The sequence below is a fragment of the Scyliorhinus canicula genome, chromosome 1 (genome assembly GCF_902713615.1).
Source record: "Scyliorhinus canicula chromosome 1, sScyCan1.1, whole genome shotgun sequence".
NCBI classification, from domain to species: Eukaryota; Metazoa; Chordata; class Chondrichthyes; order Carcharhiniformes; family Scyliorhinidae; genus Scyliorhinus; species Scyliorhinus canicula.
Genome location: NC_052146.1, coordinates 140,270,640 through 140,289,373, shown reverse-complemented (window position 1 = coordinate 140,289,373; position 18,734 = coordinate 140,270,640). Strand labels below are relative to the sequence as shown.

At 45.4% G+C, this 18,734-nt stretch overlaps 1 protein-coding gene across 6 annotated transcripts in view; it reads left to right on the top strand.

The window, feature by feature from the left end:
* dlgap3 (discs, large (Drosophila) homolog-associated protein 3) overlaps positions 1 to 18,734 on the top strand; it is a 1,017,459-nt gene that overhangs the window by 19,031 nt on the left and 979,694 nt on the right. The window contains exon 1 of one of the 6 annotated variants that reach the window (XM_038801102.1): positions 4,107 to 4,124. The exons of the other annotated variants lie outside the window; for them this stretch is intronic. The gene's annotated coding sequence lies outside the window, so the exon portion shown is untranslated. Of the gene's footprint in view, positions 1 to 4,106; positions 4,125 to 18,734 lie in introns of those variants that run through there. 6 annotated transcript variants of the gene reach the window in all.

The window sequence follows — 18,734 nt, the reverse complement described above, 5'->3', positions numbered from 1 at the left end:
ATGCATGGGTGCATGACCTCCATGCCATGAGAATTTTTTTTTTCATGCAGCAAGGTTCTGGAAAGCACTGCCTGAGAGGCAGGTTCAATTAAGCCATGCAAAAGGAACTAGACTTTTTTATTTGAAAAGGAACAATCTGTTTGGTTGTGAGGAGAATGTCGCATGGGGAAATGTTCATTCAGAGAGTTGGTGCAGATCCTTGGGCCAAATGCCCTCCTTCTGCATGCAAGAAAATTCAGTGATCCTGACTTGGAAGCTTATTGCCATTCCTTCACTGTCGCTCGGTCTAAATCCTGGAATTCCATTCCAACAGAACTGTGGGTGCACATACACCACATTGACTGCAGCAGTTCAGGAAGGCAGCTCAACACCACCTTTTCAAGGAAAATTAGGGATGGGCAATAAATGCTGGCATAGCCAGTAACACATACATCCCATGAAAGAATGTTTAAAAAAACACAAACACATGATAGACATTTTCAAAATAAAAGCTCTGAAATGTATGCCAAGCTACACGGTCAGTTGATGAAGATAACCAGACCATTGACAAACATTGTGAGTTGACAGTCCACATGTTGAACATCAAAGAATGTATTGGCACACTGGTACCGGCATAGTCCTTCGGCATCCAAATGATATCAGATATATATAGGGACAGCAAAATGTATATGGAATATTGGATATTGGTCCAGTTGCAAAAATCTTCCATTTTGCATACAGAAATGTATGTACCCAAAGGCGGGGCAAGTGATGGTACAACCAAAAATTGCCAAATTCACCACAAACAATTCCCCAAAGATTCTATTCCTGCGATCTATTACATACAAGTGTAATTACAACTTCCACTAATCTTCTGGAATATTTTGTTGTGGACACAATGGGCTGGATTCTCCAAAAATGGGGCTATGTCCCCATGCCGACTTAAATACTCTGGTGTCTCACTCCCCAGTTTCCTGCAAAAAAAATAAATAGCGATTCACTTACCTGCAGGGGGTAGCAGGGACCTGGGGAGCTCCACACAGCTTTGGCTGTGGATACGGGCCCTCGCACTCTTGGTTCCGAGTCCGCGCATGCGCACGGCAGCGGCCTTCAGCGGCCACACGAGCGCCATTTCAGACTCGGACTGCAGACCATCACGAAGAAACAAGGTGTCCCCTGCATCGGATCGACCCGATCGCTGCCCATAAGGGCCCGCCCCACCACCAGCGGGGCCGCTGACTAAGTCCCGACCGGCCATACGTGGTTAGAACCACACCATCGGGAAATTGGTCGTCAGGATCGGGGTATCGCTGGGAGGGCCTCTGGCAATGGCCCCCGAGCCCCGCGGCGTGATTCACGGACGAGCGATTCTCCGGGGTGGTGGTGGGCCCGATTCGGTCGGGAACGCGATTCTTCGCCCCCGCGCCAAACGCGGTTTTGGCGTGGGGCTGTGGAGAATCCATCCCAATGAGTCCAGTGATTGCAGTTTTACAGGTTTATAGGGATTTGTCCTTGGTCACCATCATGGTATTGCCAAGACAATGATAAAGACCATAGACCACAAGGAGTCATGGGAAAAACTGTGCTTACACTGGGAGAAGACCAGTTCATCCTGCAATGTAGAACATCAGCCGACAGGCTATGCAGCATAGTTGCAACCGAATATGTATACCCATTCCAAATTTGCAAACTTTGTCATACCGTGGAACTAATGAGGAATTAGTATTCAGTCGAAAAGTGCTGACAACTCTCCCAATCATCACTTGTTGACATTTCCAGGAGTATGTAATGCATTAATTGAAAAACGGGAAGAAAGATGTCATGACTGGCATGCAGGTATTAAATCACCGAACCTGAATATCAGACGTAAAGTTTCGGCACAAGACCAAACTGATGGCACCTGGAATCACCAACATGCGCCCAGAACCAAGATCATACCAAGTGTGAACACCAAATGGCATGGCAGTGCTTTAATGTAAATTCTGCTCAGTATGTATATAGTCTTATTTTCAAATGAAAAAAAACTAAATTAATGTGTTACTAATCCTTGTGGTATGATTGATGCATTTATGTTGATTAGAAGAACGTGACCCCTAACTCCATGTAGCTGCCTTTGTTGCATATTCCGTAATAATTTTGGTTAAATTAAATCTATCGATGTCAGATTTAAAATTTACAATTCATCCAGCATCAAGTTGTGAAAGCCATTTGTGGAAGAGAATGCCAAACTTCCACAACCCCTTCTATGAAGGGTTTCCGAATTTCACTTCACGATTGAAAGATCTGGCTCTAATTTTTAAATCATATCCCCTAATTCTAGAATACTTTCTCTGGTCTATCCCTCCTAGGATGTGTCCAGAATTGTTCAGTGTTCCAGATGTCATCAGCCTTTGTACAGCTGAAGCATGACTTCTACCCACTTATTATGTTATTTTTCAAGATATAAATGGCAGCATTCCATTTGAATTATTTTCTGTACCTCTTCACAACATTTGAATAATTTAGTATCTGGACCCTCTATTCCTTTTGGTTCGCCTCTGTTTCTGAACTTTCATCATTTAGAAAGTACTTCATCCTCTCCTCTTTAGGTCTAAAATAGATGAGGTCATATTTACCTCACTGAAATCTGTTCTCCAAGTTTTGTCTGTTCATTCAATCCATTTTCACCATTTTCTGCACTAGTTGTTGTTGTTGCTGTAAATGAAACGGCTTTCTTCTTGCCTTCCCAAAAGTGGCTGTTCTTTGTTTTTCAGTCAAATGTCACCTAAGTTTCTCTGTGTAGTGCCTGTCATTGTAGGTGAAGTGATCTGAGGTCTCATGTCATCCCAAAGCAAATATCATTAATACCTACATGTTGCCGGAGTGCAGAACTACTTTCTGACAATACTACCTTCTGAATAACAAATCCTTTACTCCTACTGGGAGTAATCCTTTACTATTGAGAACAAAAATAAATAAATTTAATCAGGGTCATTTCAAAGGAGAGGATGTTCACTTCGAGATGAGAGCTTGACTGTGAACAGCATCATGCTGACCATGGGCTGCAAGAGGCAGCCCTACTATTGAGGTGAAGTCAAGATTAATTAGGACTGTTTTTTTAAAGTATCTGCGATAAATGCTAAGCAGTGAATCATAATCAAGTTTAACCTTGGTACTGAGTTTCTTCTTGAAAGCAGAAGTCAGCCTGGATTTGCAGGCCCATCATTGCCTATATTCCTTAATTCCACCTTTTTTTGTTTTCTTCCTTCTCGTGATACGGGTGTCTTCAGCAAAGCTAGCATTTACGGTGTATCCTCAATTTGAGATATAACTGAGTGACTTTTGAGGCCACTTCGGAGGGCATTAGAGTTAACAATGTTGATGTGGGACAGAAACCTTGGCCAACCTGGGCAGAATTTCCAAAAGGGCATTAGGGTTTTATTTCATAATACCCAAATTCAAATTTTCAATGTGCCATTGTAGGATTTAAATTTGCATTTCCTGGATTGCTGGTTCAATAAAATTATCGCTGCACAACCATAACGCTTTTATCTCACTGATCAAGATGAGACCAATGGATGACAATGCCACTTTTATATGAGTTAATCAGCACAATAGAAAATGGACGTTTGCTACATCCAACAAGCACCGATGTTGACAAACACAGAGAGTGGAAACACAGGACATTGCAACTGCATTGCCAAATACCCATTTATTAAAGCAACCTCAATCCTTTATCAACGCAGGCCATCAATATCGGAAACCAAGAAGGAAAATTCTGTAAACAATCTGCCACGTACTATTTGCTAATTGACATCAGTCCATGCTGTTATGAATCAAAATCCTACATATAGTTGATCATTACTCATGCATATAAATATTTTTCCTGAATTGCCAGCGCTGATTAGAAATGTCAAGATATACATTTCAATGTGTACAGGCAATGCATGCTATTTACTAATGAAAGACAACAGATCCCGCATTTGATGTTAGTAGGACATTCTACTTACAGATGAACTGAGATACCTGGGAAAAGTTATGCCAAACACACGTAGGAACCTAAGCCATATTTGTCCACATTTCTGGTCTCTTTATGGATACGGATAATGGAGAAAGTTCAAAGAATGACAGGAATGCTTCCAGAATTGAAGAGTTGCCACTATCAGGTAAGATAGACCAGGTTAGGGTATTTTTTTTCCTCTAGAAAAGACAGAAAGGTGACCTTACAGAGGTCTTAAGGACCATAACTCATATAATCATATCAAAGAATCCCTACAGTGCAGATGGAGGCCATCGAGTCTGCACTGACCCTCTGAAAGAGCCCCCAACCCCACTAACATGCACATCTTTGGTCTGTGGGAGAAAACTGGAGCACCCGGAGGAAATCCACGCAGAAAAGGGAAGAGCGCACAAACTCCACACAGTTACCCAAGGCCGCAATTGAACCCGGGGCGCTGGGAGGCAGCAGTGCTAACCACTGTATCACCATGCCGCCCTAAAATATGATGACGTTACTGATAAATACAATAAGGAATTCAGGAGAAACCTCTCTATCCAACAAGTGGAGAGATGTGGACCTCATTACTATATGGAGTCATTGAGGTGACTCATTGATACATTTGAGGGGTAGCTGGTTAGGTACACGAGGGAGCAAATAATAGAAGGATATGCTGATAGGGCAAGTTGAAGTAAGTAAGAGGAAGAAGCTCACGTGGAATGTAAAAAAAAACTTATTAAACAGAATGACCTGTTTCTGTGCTGTAAATTCTGTGTTGTAAATTCTATGTAAAAATCCAATATTGCCGTTTTCCTCGTAGTCCATGCAGACCTGGAAAATTCAGTAGCTCTACATCTGCTCCTATTTGTATTATGGTATGCGCATATGAAAGTGGAGATGACCTGCTGTCAGTACCTAACTCCATTATCAGTTTATTAGGCAGGCACTCCAATGGATTAAAGGACTGAAAGTCTTCTGTATAAAATTGTCAGATGTGATAATGTGTTTGATTTCAATGTTTTGCTACCCACACTGGAATAGGACTAACTGGTTAATTGATTGCTATTATTTTGAACTGCACTTATTTCAATGTAGTCAGAAACAACTGGCTTTTTATTTGAAACCATCAATATACTCTTCCACTGCACTAATATAATCCAGTCAATGTAAACTCCAAATTGCTTCTGTAGCATTACTGTTTGTCACAGTCACATTGGCTCAATGGTGTTAATGGAGCAAGTTGTCTGCTGATAACGATAGAGGAGCCAGTCCTTTAACATGGCAAACCTCCAACACTTAGCAGGAGCCAATATTTGAAAACCAAGAGAAGGAATTTGAATGATGTTAGAATCCGTTTGATATTGGATTTGGAGGACAGAAACAGGCTGTTTGGTCCAATAGGCTGGTGTTTATGCTCTACATGAAAATTCTCCCATCTACCTCTTATCCTTTCAGCATATCCATTTACCCTTTTCTCCTTGGTACTTATCTGGCTTACCCTTCGATGCAACAATAAAATTAGTCAGGATGGACCTGCATCCTTTCGATAGACAGGCTCCTGTTATGGGTCAGGGTTTAGAGAATCCCAAAATATATCATGGAGTTCACCTGACCCACAACTTTTAATAGATTGTGGTATGGGGAGCACACGGCTCACTCCACAGGTGTGGTACAGCAGAAATAGACCAGTATTTTTAAAAACAAAAGTGTTTATTCTATGAACTCAAGTTAACCTTTTTAAAACAAACAGTGAATATCTTAGAAACCATTAATTCAAAGATAACCCCCAAAGAATACAACACTAAGTAATCCTTTAAGCTGTCCTTTTAACATCCAAAAGACTTAACAAACCTTTAAACAGGAGCACATCAGGTTCACATTCACTATTGAGAACATTTATAATTCTGAATTCACCAAATGATCCAGAGATAGTCTTTGGATGGCAGAGATCAACAGGACACCTCTTTGTTTAACTTCAGCTGCAGCTCACTGGAAAACCCAGAGACACCCAAGCTTTTTCTCAAAGTGAAACTAAAAAGCAGAACCAGAGCTCAGCTCCACCCACACTCTGACATCACTGCAGTAACATGAGCAGCTAACCATTTATTAAAGCGACATTTCTTAAACACCCTTTCAGACAAAATTGGAGAAAACTGGAGGAAGGTGGCTATTTGAAAGAAACCTCACTCTCTGTTCATACAATGCCCTGATGCCTCCGTCAGTTCTACAAAATGACTTATTCCACCTGCAGAAATGCTGTACCTTCTGCATTTGCTCACATTTGCCCAAGTACAGTGCATGAGCTGTATCACGTGATACATTGGGCAGGATTCTTCGGACTTCCCAGCTGCAGTTTCCGGTGCTACGCGCCCCCGCCAACAGCGGGATTCTCCGTACGCGCAGCCAGTCAATGGAGTTTCCCATTGTCACTATCTGACGCCCGCGGGTGTGGGTGCGCTGCTGCGGACTGGAGGATCCTGCCAACGGAGAATTCTGCTGATTGTTTTGGAACAATAGGGGTATTATGCCATGAAAACAATCACTATTTCGGCCACTGACAACTTTAAAAAAAAACTGTTCCTTTACTTCCTTTTGATTTGCATGTTCTATGCATGTTCAGTTTGACTTTGCTGCAGTTTTCCTTTGAGATGATGGAAAGTGGTTTGAATGGCTGCAATATTTTCTTTGAATAAGCATGATGCCACCAAGAATTACATACCAACTGTAATACAGTTATACAGTACACATGTACAACTGAACAATAAATAAAAGAATGAAATTGGGGCGGCACAGTGGCGCAGTGGCTGGCACTGCTGCCTGATGGAGCAGAGGACCCGGGTTTGATCCCGGACCTGGATCACTGTCCATGTGGAGTTTGCACATTCTCCCATGTCTGCCAGGGTCTCACCCCCACAAAGCCAAAGATAGGCAGAGTAGGCAGATTGGCCACACTAAATTGCCCCTTAATTAGAATTTTGTTTTAAAAATGAGTGAAATTGTTGATTTTTATAAAACATGTCTGTAACACAAATATGACAAAAATGAAGCATTTGCTTATGGTACATCAACAGGTTTATTCTGCTATTTTATGAAGCAGATTAAAAGCTAGGTTTGCTTTGATATACAGAAGCACCAGAGTAGAGGTCTGGCCACATACCTCAAGGCGGGGATACACCATCAATTCCTATCCAACCATCTTGTGTATTTGGTTTGAGTATCTGTTTGGCAGTTCCTGTTGAGTTTGAGAAAGTGATATTGAAATTTCATTTGCTCCAGTCATTTTATTTTGAAAAGCATTTTGCTTTTAAAAATTATATTTGTTGTATTTTTACATTTTAACAAATAACGCAACAAATCCGCAGGAATGGTACCATACTGCAAGTAAAAGTACAGGCTCCACAGGCATGAATACAGAGGGAATGGGGAAAAGCAGTACAACTGGGTCAATACAATCATTCAACATCTCGATACCTCTAAAAGCTCCAGAAAATAATGGGGAGGCAGGGTAAAACCATGGGAAAATGGTGAACACCTTCCCACTTGGCAATTGCTCATAATTATCATGAGAGTTCAGGATAGATTTTTCGCACCATGTTCAGACGAGCACCAATATACATCTCTTTCAACTCCAGCAGTGCCAGAGACACCAATGACACACCACAATCCCTTCCCCCTGGATACCAGACCCACCTGTACCCCTTCAGGATTCAATCACAGATTCATTATCCCCACCCATAAAAAGAAAAAAAAAGAAATTCACGAGCACCCCTGTTTTCAAAGAGAACATGTATATCTCACAATGCAACAGACGTCAGTAGCGAGGACCAACAGCAACATGTGCAGATTATGGTCAGTCCCTCCCATCAAATGGGATGGGGAACTACCAGGTGTGGATCACAGGATAACAAAAGGTCAGGATGTAACTGTGGGTCCATAGTCCCCCAGCACATGCCCATCATCATTGATGAAAAAGAAAAAAAACGCCTACTCAATCATATAAGAAGCTTCCCAATCCCAAGGGGCACAACAGGACATCCACTAAAGTACAGAGCTCTGCTCAACCCCAGGCCTCTGTGCACAGAAGAGTCCTCTCAGGATGTCAATTGCCTTTGAGAAGGTACATCCCAATCTCTAGGGAACACAGGATACCAACCACAGCTCCGGACCTGGGCTAGCCCAGCACACTCCCGATACAGAAATCAGCACCCCTAGGATCTCCAGCACACCTCAACCGCAGCCAGCCCTGTACCTCCTCAACCAGACCCAGGGCAGTGCACCTCTCCCACAGAACAGCACACTGCTCACCCAGAAGAGGAGAGGAAAAAGAAATCCTCATGATAAAGAACGCCTGAGTTGGTGGAGGAACAATCAACCAATCAATCGAGGATTAACCAGGTTCACTTTGGTGTGTGCCATTACTCATTTCCCAACAACACTGTCCTTCAGGAAATGTCAAGAGGAACCCAGTCCTCCCCAGCATAATCTGCCTGGGCCATTGACTGAGATTGGCACAGATCCTTAAATTAACAGTAACAAAAAAAAAATAAAAACCCAACATGGTTTTAAAAAACCCCAATATGGTTAGTGTTAAGCACTGATGGTGTCTCTATGATAAGAACTTGGGCAGCACGGTAGCATAGTGGTTAGTACAATTGCTTCACAGCTCCAGGGTCCCAGGTTCGATTCCTGGCTTGGGTCACTGTCTGTGCGGAGTCTGCACGTTCTCCCCGTATGTGTGTGGGTTTCCTCCGGGTGCTCCGGTTTCCTCCCACAGTCCAAAGATGTGCAGGCTAGGTGGATTGGCCATGCTAAATTGCCCATAGTGTTGGGTGGGGTTACTGAGTTATGGGGATAGGGTGGAGGTGTGGACTTGGGTAGGGTGTGTCATAATATACACCAATATATCATGGTGCAGACACACACACTGATGGACATACAGTAGGACCAACCAACATGCATAACACCGCAGCCAATCACCAGTTAGAGCACACTCACTATAAAGACAGAGGGCATCAGTTTTCCCGCTCATTCGGGATGCAGCCTTTCAGAAGTACAAGAGCTCACAACTTACAGCACAAATCCTCACCATGTGCTGAGTGATTAGACTGGTTAGGATAGGCAAAGGTCTTTAGTTAATCTAACATCGTGTTAACCCACAGTAAGAGTATGTTCAACAGTTTATAGTTTAATAAAATAGTGTTGTACTAAAATAGTGTTGTACTATTTTAAGTATTGGTGGCCTGTATGTGTTCCACGGATCCAGTGCATCCAACACATCATGTTACCAGTAGTTGAGGGATGTTAGAACTTAGACCTACCTGCAGTAATCTGCCTTCTACCAGCATACAGCCATCCTGTAACATGGACAGCGTCCGCCCGCCACTGCCACTCCGCATCACCGGCAACCTAGGGTCCAACTGGAAGATCTTCAAACAACGCTTCCAGCTCTACCTTGAAGCCATAGACATGGAAGCAGCTTCAGACGCCAGGAAGATTGCTCTCTTCCTCTCCGCGGCCGGGGACCATGCCATCCACATCTTCAATTCTCTCACCTTCGCCGATGGTGAAGATAAATCTAAATTCAAGACGGTCCTCCTCAAGTTTGACAGTCACTGTGACATCGAGATGAATGCAAGTTTCGAGTGCTATGTCTTCCAACAGCGTTTGCAGGGTAAGAACGAACCTTTCCAGTCCTTTCTCACCCACCTCCGCATCCTTGCGCAGTCCTGTAACTACGGGTCCACCTCCGGCTCCATGATACGCGACCAGATCATTTTCGGTGTTCAGTCGGACCCCCTTCGCCAGCAGCTCCTCAAGGTAAAGCAGCTCACCCTAGCGATTGCCATCGAGACCTGCGTGCTCCATGAACATGCCACTAGTCGGTATTCCCACATCCAAGCGGCTGAAATGGCACGGCAAGCTCCCCACGAGGCAGAACGGGTCCAAGCAATCAAACAACTCCAGGGCCTCAGCCTGGATGAGGGCAGCCATTTTGCGTGCTTTTCGTGGACTCCTGCGCTTGGGCGCACCGAATGAGGGGATGGCGACGTCGACAAACGTAATGTGCAGGCGCGCACCACGCATGATCGCACCGCGCATGCGCGGTGGCGCAACAAACGCACTGACGCAATGGCGTGCGGCAACTGTGGCTCCGCCCATTTAAAGCGACAGTGTCCTGCTAAATCCCGACGATGCCTGCAATGTGTCAGACTTGGCCACTATGCTGCCTTATGCAGATCAACTCAACCTGCCAGCTTTCGTCGCTCCAGCCAGCCTCGCAGGGACGTCCAGGCCTATCAACCCACAGTCACCGAGCCTGATTCAGACCTGTCACCTGATTTTGACACCGAGGACCCGAAGGCACCTTTTCAAGTCTGCATCATAACTATCATTGACTCCCAAGTTTATTGTGTTCTGCAATCACTTCTCCAACAACAAACAGTGCCACCTGTATCCCCTTTAAATATTGGTGCAGTCTGTTAAACAGTAAATATAATCTATTAAACAAATAAAACTCCAATTCTAACTTAAGTACTAGGGAACATTAACTCTTTCCTAACATCTCTAATTGGGGGGCTATCCTCAATTTCAGTGAGGGCTTAACTAACCCTATCATCCAACTCCACCCCGCCATCTACCAATCATCCCACCCTGGTTCCGTTATCTTTATTATAAACAAGGTAAAGGTTCGGAAAAGCACTGTAATAACCACAAGACTATGAGACATAATGGCAAAAAGGAATATTACTGCACTGACCGCATTTCACATAATTGACTCAATATGTTTTTTGCTAGGACAGGATAACAGCGGACACTTGACTTGTGCTCACATCTCATCTCACACGCCCTTGCAGGTGAAAAGACAGCAATAAATAATCAACAGCATAATCACAAGGGAATAACGTCCAGGATTATAGAAGAATTACAGGATAATTACACCGTCTATGTTGATCGAGAAGGCCAACGCCAAGTCAGGATCAGCGAACACTCCTCCAGATCTCTCAAGGATTTTAAAGATTGAAGCGCCTTCACTTCCACAATGCCTTTGCACTGGCGCCCAAGCAACCCACAGCCTCGGCCTTGGCGGGGGGGGGGGGGATGACTCAACTGGCCCGGCCACCTCCAACCCTTTGCGATGAGCATTGAGGATAGGATAATATCAAGCCGGTGATCGGGGGCCCACCCGACCTCAGGCCTCGAAGATCGGACACTCTGTGCTCCATCGAGCCTGATACACCCAGCCTCTGAATCAAGATTACTAAAGTGTGGCAGCCAATTTTCAAACTCCATCGGGAACTAGCCTCCCACTTCTCGCCAAGGACCAGACACACCTTGCCTGGCTGCCATCTCCTGAACGTATCAGGATAAATGGCACAACATGCAGTAGGATCTCAATCTCTCAAAGGACAATTTTGGGTGCAACTTTCCAATTGCACTCCCATAGGAAATTCCACCCTCTCAAGGTTTTTGAGTGTTTCACTTAACTCAGATTTTTTAAAATTAGGGATCAACCTCATTAATGTATCCCTCTCTGCAGTGACTGCGGCCATTATTTCTAGAAGGCCAGAATTCGTCACATATGCCTTGACCACGGAAAGTGCTCTTCTGAATGCAAGAACTCTCATACTCCTCCACCATTCTCCCAAGGATACCTTGCAAATCTTCAAAGTGAGTTCTAAATACCTGCACCACAGAGCCGAGATGCCATCCAGAACAACATTCTCAATGGCGGCCATCATCCGGATGCACGCACCACTGAGATGAAAGACTGCTCATGAGCAACAATGCCACAGCAACTGGGCCCCACCCCAGTTCACTCCAACACCCATGGTTAAGTGAAGATTTTCTGCAATTTATCTTGGCTCCTCTTTGTGAATCACCAATCGGGATCCTTCTAGGGACATAGTGCAAGATATATGCCCCGAGAAAAGGCAGATAAGAAATGTGTCCCAGGATAGAATAAAGGATTACAAGATGAGCAGAGCCAGGCCTCGTCAACACGCAGTCATTCCCATGGTCACATCACCTGAGCCCCGAAAAGCATTTCTTAAACCTGAATTGTTCACATTGAGTAATCTGTCTGAGGCCATTTGGAATAGGTTCCAACTTCGGGATTTCATGGCCCTGGCAGTTCAGTTTGCAGTTAGATACTGATGGGACCTTTTGTTATTTTCCATCTTCCAAAGTGGGATAGAGAAGGCAGTAACTTTTCTAAATCTCTAATATATATCATTACTTTTATTCACTTATCAATTTTAACAAATCTGTTTGGCAGTTTATACAACAGTCTAGTGGAGTACTCGTGCTGCTGCTCATGAAGTCAACGGAAGCCTGGCATGAGGTAGCCAAGACGCAGAAATTCAGTATGAAGGTTTTCTGTTCCTTTAGTACATATTTTCTACTTATTGTCTTGGCAAAGGCACATTATAGGGAAAGGTGCTTTACCTGGGATTCTGAATATGAGTAAAATAGCAAGCATAAAATCTCCAACTATAAAAGTAAGAATTTTATTTTTTTCCCTCCCCTTTCCCAGTCCTTCTGTCTGTTGCACAGTTATTTATACCTACCACAGTCAGATTGCAATTGAGCATGCACTGCTTCAATGCAAACATTAGCCCAGCCTGCAACCAACCAACATCAATAGAGCATTGAACTATATAACCAAATCAGTTGATAATCAGCCAGAGGAAGTCATGACCAAACAGTGCCGAGCCCTGGTCAGATTGTGCCATGAGCACTGTGACCAATTCTGGCCTCCTGGAAATAATGGCTGAAGTCACTGTAGAGAAGGAAACAGAAATGAGGTTGATCCCGAATGTAAAAAAAACAGAGTTGTGAAACATTCAAAAACCTTGAGAGGGTGGAATTTCATATGGGAGTGCAACCAGAAAGCTGCACCCAAAATACCACCCGATCGTGCGTCTATTGTCTGTTTACGTGCAAATTTCCTGACAATCTTATGAGCAACTGCTGGAACGCCAAATGGGTGTCAGTGAGTGGAAATCACCATGAACAGTCAAGGCCTGAAGAAAGACTGACATTGCACCATATTCCTTCTTTAAATATGACCGTTGAAGTTTCAAGCTGTCTAACCATCACTCATGTACATTAGGCCCACCACATTTAAAAAGCTTTTAAATTTTTAATGTGACAAGCTAATACCATAAATGTATTCAAGGAAATAGAAAATGTGCAGTGCAGATCGGAGGACAAATATTATAAAATGGCACTCAAACAAATTACAATATAACATCAGGAAAATTACTGTTTGCTACTATGCCTAGAATTCTAGACTACACATTCATTTTGAAACAACACAATCACAGACAATTTGCTTGTGCAGCAGTTCAGCATGTGGCCTCTAATAAACAGATCCATATTGAGGAGTATGGGGGTCATTCCAGTGCGGCATCATTAAACATCTGCATTTTTTCTGAGTTTCTTTAATTTTTGATGCTGGGCTTTTTTAAAACAAGCCCAACTCGTTTTTGTGTGTTTTCCATTTCATTCTTTGTGTTTTTGGTGGTTAATTTTGTAGAAACTTGTCTTTTGAGCCAATCTTGACCTTTTTGTTTTGCCAAATGGATTCTTGACACTTTCAGCTGGGATGCTATTTCTGCATAATCGATCAAAACCTGTAAATGTATAGCTGTGCAGTCCGAGGAGACTAATATGCACATGCAAACTCAATGTCCTTCAGATACCATCCCCCCCATACTCCGTCATTTTAATAACTCAGCCTCCACTGCTCTCTGTGGAAGAGAATTACAAAGACAAATGGTTCTCTGAGAAAATTAATTTCTCTTCCCCTCCATCTTAAATTGGCCACCCCTTTTCTTTAACTATGCCCCTGTGTTTTAGTTTCTCTCATGGGGCAAAACATGATCGCAGCATTGATTTGTCAACCTGCCTCAGAATCTAATACATTTTAGTAAATCCACCTCTCATCCAACCCCCCCATCTTCACAAAGCAGCATCGTGATTCAGCCCCCCATCCCTGGATTTTCTGGGACCCTTCCACTTCCCCAATTACGGGGGTGACTGATCCATCAGCGCCCCCCCTCCAAGAAATTTCATGGATAGGAGGACGCACCCCAGAGACCCACTGGATAGGGGAGCCCCCCTACAGAGATGTCTGACAAAGGGAGGTCCCCGCAATGGGACCCTCTGAATACGGGTTCTTGAGGAAGTCTCCATATCCAGGGGGTCTTTTATTTAAAAAATAATTTACGGGCTATGGGCGTTGCTGATTAGGCCGGCATTTATTGCCCATCCCTCGTTGCCCTTCAAAAGGTGGTGGTGAGCTGCCTTCTTGGAGCGCTACAGTCCCTGAGGTCTCTGAGGTACAGCCACTGTGCTGTTAGGGAGGGAGTTCCAGGATTTTGCCCAGTGACAGGGAAGGAGCAGCGATATATTTCCAACTCGGAGGACGGCATGGTGAGCAGTGGTTAGCACTGCTGCCTCACGGCACTCAGGACCCGGGTTCGATCCCGGCCCTGGGTCACTGTCCATATGACGTGTGCACATTCTCCCCCTGACTGCGTGGGTCTCAGCCTCACAACCCAAAAAGATGTGCAGGATAGGTGGATTGGCCATGTAGTCGTCTGTACATACATCTGCACATACACCAGGGACTGCGGACAGATGTAACAGCCACAGCACCTCTAGAGGGCAGCATCAGAGACGGGTATAAAGGGTCCAGCCCAAGGGAGGATCCGCCTCTTTCAGAAGCATAGGGCTAGGGAGCAGCAGCAGACAGAGACAGCTCAGCATAGGCAGCTTACCTTAGCTTCACTGGTCATACCTTTTGGCTGTATTATATCTAGTTAAGCTCTGGAAACAGAACAAATCTACTGAATAAAGTATTTATGTTTACTGGAAGTCTACAATCTTTATTCAGACTTAGAGAATAACATAGGCCACGCTAAATTGCCCTATAATTGGAAAAAAATAATTGGGTGCTCTAAATTTAAAAAAAATATATTTCCAAGTCAGGATGGTGAGTGACTTGGAAGGAACCTTCAGGTGGTGGGATTCTCAGGTATCTGCTGCTCCTGTCCATCTAGATGATAGTGGTCGTGGGTTTCGAAGGTGCTTTCTAAGGAACCTTGGCGAGTTACTGCAGTGCATTTTGTAGGTGGTATACGCAGCTGCCACTGTTCGTCAGTGGTAGAGGGATTGAATGTTTGTGGAAGGAGCAGCAATCAAGTGGGCAGCTTTGTCCTGTATGGTGCTGAGCAACTTGAGTATTGTTGGAGTGGAGATCCAGGCAAGTGGAGAGTATTCCATTATACTCCTGACTTGTGCCTTGTAGATGGTGGACAGGCGTTTGGGGGAATGTCCGGAGGTGAGTTACTTGCTGTAGGGGAGGACTCTGGGGGGTCTCCCTATTTAGGGGTGCCTGGGGGTGTCTCCCATTTTAGGGGTGTCTCTGGGGGTGTCATCCATTTTTGGGGTGTAACGGGGGGATGGTGCGGGTTCTGGTAGGGCAGGAGTTGGCTGGTCATGCATTGTGGGGGGGAGTGATAGAGGCCCTTGGATGGACTTTTGGGGCTAGGGGGTTACCTCCTTAGCCCACATCAAGGCCATGCTGGTAAATACCAATAATGATCCATGCCCACGTGATTTCCGGCCCAGAGGACTGGAGAATTACCAGGGTCCAGAGAATTTGGTGTCAGGCCCATAGCTGGATGCAAGTGGATCATTAGGGAACCCCCACCACCACACCCCCACAGCCAGCGGTGCAACTGGCAGCCCACAGTTGCACCTTTGAACGCGTGTCTTACCTCCTCTCTCACCCTCAGCAGCCACGGTGCCCGCTTCCCATTAATAAATACCACAAGTGAACTGTGCTGGTGTCACTTCCACCTGGCAAAGGTGGAGCATTGCAGGTGGCCAGAGGCTGGTCGGGCCTGTTCATGATATTCTATCTGCCATTACTGTCCCATTTGCATGCCAACGCTGGCGCAAGGCGAGGAACACATTCACGCTGCCGTCGAGGCGCCGGAGCATGGCATTTCTGTGGGCGCCTGATGCTGCCCTCGATTTTCGGCTGACACCCCATTCTGCGCCTGACTACGATTCATGATTCCGGCGTCGCTGGGTGGAGAATCCTGCCCTATTGCTTTCTACATACAGCCTGTCTCCATTTTAATAATACTCTGGGCTGATTTATCTGGTCCCCTTGGCCGCTCTCTGTTTGTTGGCAGTGGGATTTTATACTCCTGTCGCTTGTCAGTGAGATTTCCCATTGAAGCCACCACCTGCCATCGGGGAAACCTGTGGGTGGGGGTGTACTGCCAGCAGGAACAGAGAAATCCAACGGCCAGAGAATTCCAGCCGCTGTTTTTCTATTTTACCTCCTAAAGTGGACAACCTCACATTTTCCACATTATGTTCCATCTGCCAAATTCTTGATGTGGAGATGCCAGCGTTGGACTGGGGTGGGCACAGTAAGAAGGCTTACAACACCAGGTTAAAGTCCAACAGGTTTGTTTCAAATCACTAGCTTTCGGAGTGCAGCTCCTTCCTCATGTGAATGAAGAGGTGGGTTCCAGAAATATATATATTGACAAAGACAATGATGCAAGACGATACTATGGATGCGAGTCTTTGCAGGTAATTAAGTCTTTACAGGTCCAGACGGTGCGACTGGAGAGAGGGATAATCACAGGTTAAAGAGGTCTCAAGCCTGGATAGTGGGTAGGATTATGCAAGCCCAGGCCAAATGGTGGGGTGTGAATGTAATGCAACATGAATCCAAGGTTCCGGTTGAGGCCGTGCTCATGCGTGCGGAACTTGGCTATCAGTTTCTGCTCGCCAATTCTGCACTGTTTCGCATCCTGAAGGCCGCCTTCAAGAATGTCTACTCGAAGATCAGAGGCGGAAAGACATCCTCATAGCCCAAGGTGCTCCTTAGTTTTCAAGAGACTCTGTGGTCAGTTCACCACTCTGCTGCGACATTTTGCCCTCCATCTCCATGTCGAGTTGGTCTACGTGGACAGCACAGTGGCGTTGGACCCATTGATCCTCCGCCCATGTCTCTAACACTCAGTACTGCGCCTGGGGTTGGGGACTGTAGGGGTCTCTTTGTGTCTGGTGCCACATGCCAGTGTGTGTCTGGATAGCACTGGCCCGCGGGATTCATGCAGCCATTGTAACAAAGATCCGAAGTTCAACTGAGGGGTGGGGTGTTAGTTGGGGAGGGGGAGGGAAGTGGGGGGCTTGGTGGCCTGATGAAGGCAAAGGCTAATGTAGATGGGGGGGTTGTGCAAGGGCTGGATGAAGAAGAGAAATAATAGAAGGCAGAAGGAAGACCGAGGAGAGGACGCTGGACCCCGACAAGGCTGCATGAAATGCAGATAAACAAGTGGGGATCTCAGGGAGAGCACATGTATTATTGGAAGGGGAGGCCCGCAGGCTCCAGAGTATGGTGGCAGTATACTTGTGTGGCATATTTGGGATGGGATGGTTCGCATGAACACTAAATAGGTTGGGGATGCAGTGCTTTGTGAAGGTTGCTGCTGTTCATTATCCTCTTTGAAAATGGGAACTATCATCATAGAATCATACAATCCTAGAGTTTACAGTGCAGAAGGAGGCCATTCGGCCCATCGTGTTTGCACCGGCCCTTGGATAGGGCACCCTACCTAAGCCCACTCCTCCACCCTATCCCCATAACCCAGTAACTCTATCTACCCTTTTTGGACAGAAAGGGCAATTTATTGTGGCCAATCCACCTAACCTGCACATCTTTGGACTGTGGGAGGAAACCGGAGCACCCGGAGGAAACCCACGCACACAGTGGGAGAACATGCAAACTCCACACAGACAGTGACCCAAGCCGGGAATCGAACCTGGGACCCTGGAGCTGTGAAGCAATTGTGCTAACCACTATGCTACCATACCACCCTGAACTATGCTAAGGCTACATTTAAATTCGGGTTGGCAGACAGGAGTCAGAGTGCAGACATTCCTGCCTTGAACTGGAAAGGAGTCATCGATGATGGACAGTCCAGGGGCCATGTGAACATCAGTCTGAAGTTAGAGATGGGAGACAGCACAGAAGAGCAGCGGCCATGCAGCAGGAGCAATCATTGGAAGCTTGGTGTACCCCAGCTGCAGGAACAGGCAAGGGCTGTGTGTACCACAGGAAAAATACACAGCTTGGTGTGCAGAGCTGTCCTCCAGTCAATGTCCTTGCACTTGGTGGGTTCTGCATTGGGCTGCAGAGGGTATGGTGATGATCACAGGGAGCGTCCTTAGCCTGTAGATAGGAAACACATAATATAGGATGGAGGGCAGGGATTTGAAGCTGGCACATGGGGTTGGGGGAAACTCCTGTAAATTACCGTCCGCACAGCCTCCAGATGGGGCTGCTACAAGTTCACGTGGGGTACCTCACTGGTGATGGTCTCGGTGGGGGGGGAATGTTTCGGTGTCTACCACCGCAATGACAGAATCCAGTATTAGTGGGGAAGGCTGGAGAATAACAGGTGACATCTCTATCTGTACATTGTGAGGCTCCAGGTAAATTGGAAGCTCACAAACAATGAGGGTGGGAGGGTCAAACCCCCTCCTATAATAAAGGTGTAGCACCACCATCTAAACACTCACATAAAATTCCACATTCTAAAACCAAAAGTAAGATGCATTCCATTGAAGTGTGGGAATACTGCTAAACTGTGCTCTGGGGCTACTTCTTGGAATGCATAGTCATCTGTTGGCGCCACTACAGTGGACAGGTACAAGCCAGAGTTTTAATTTAGTGTTTTTAAAG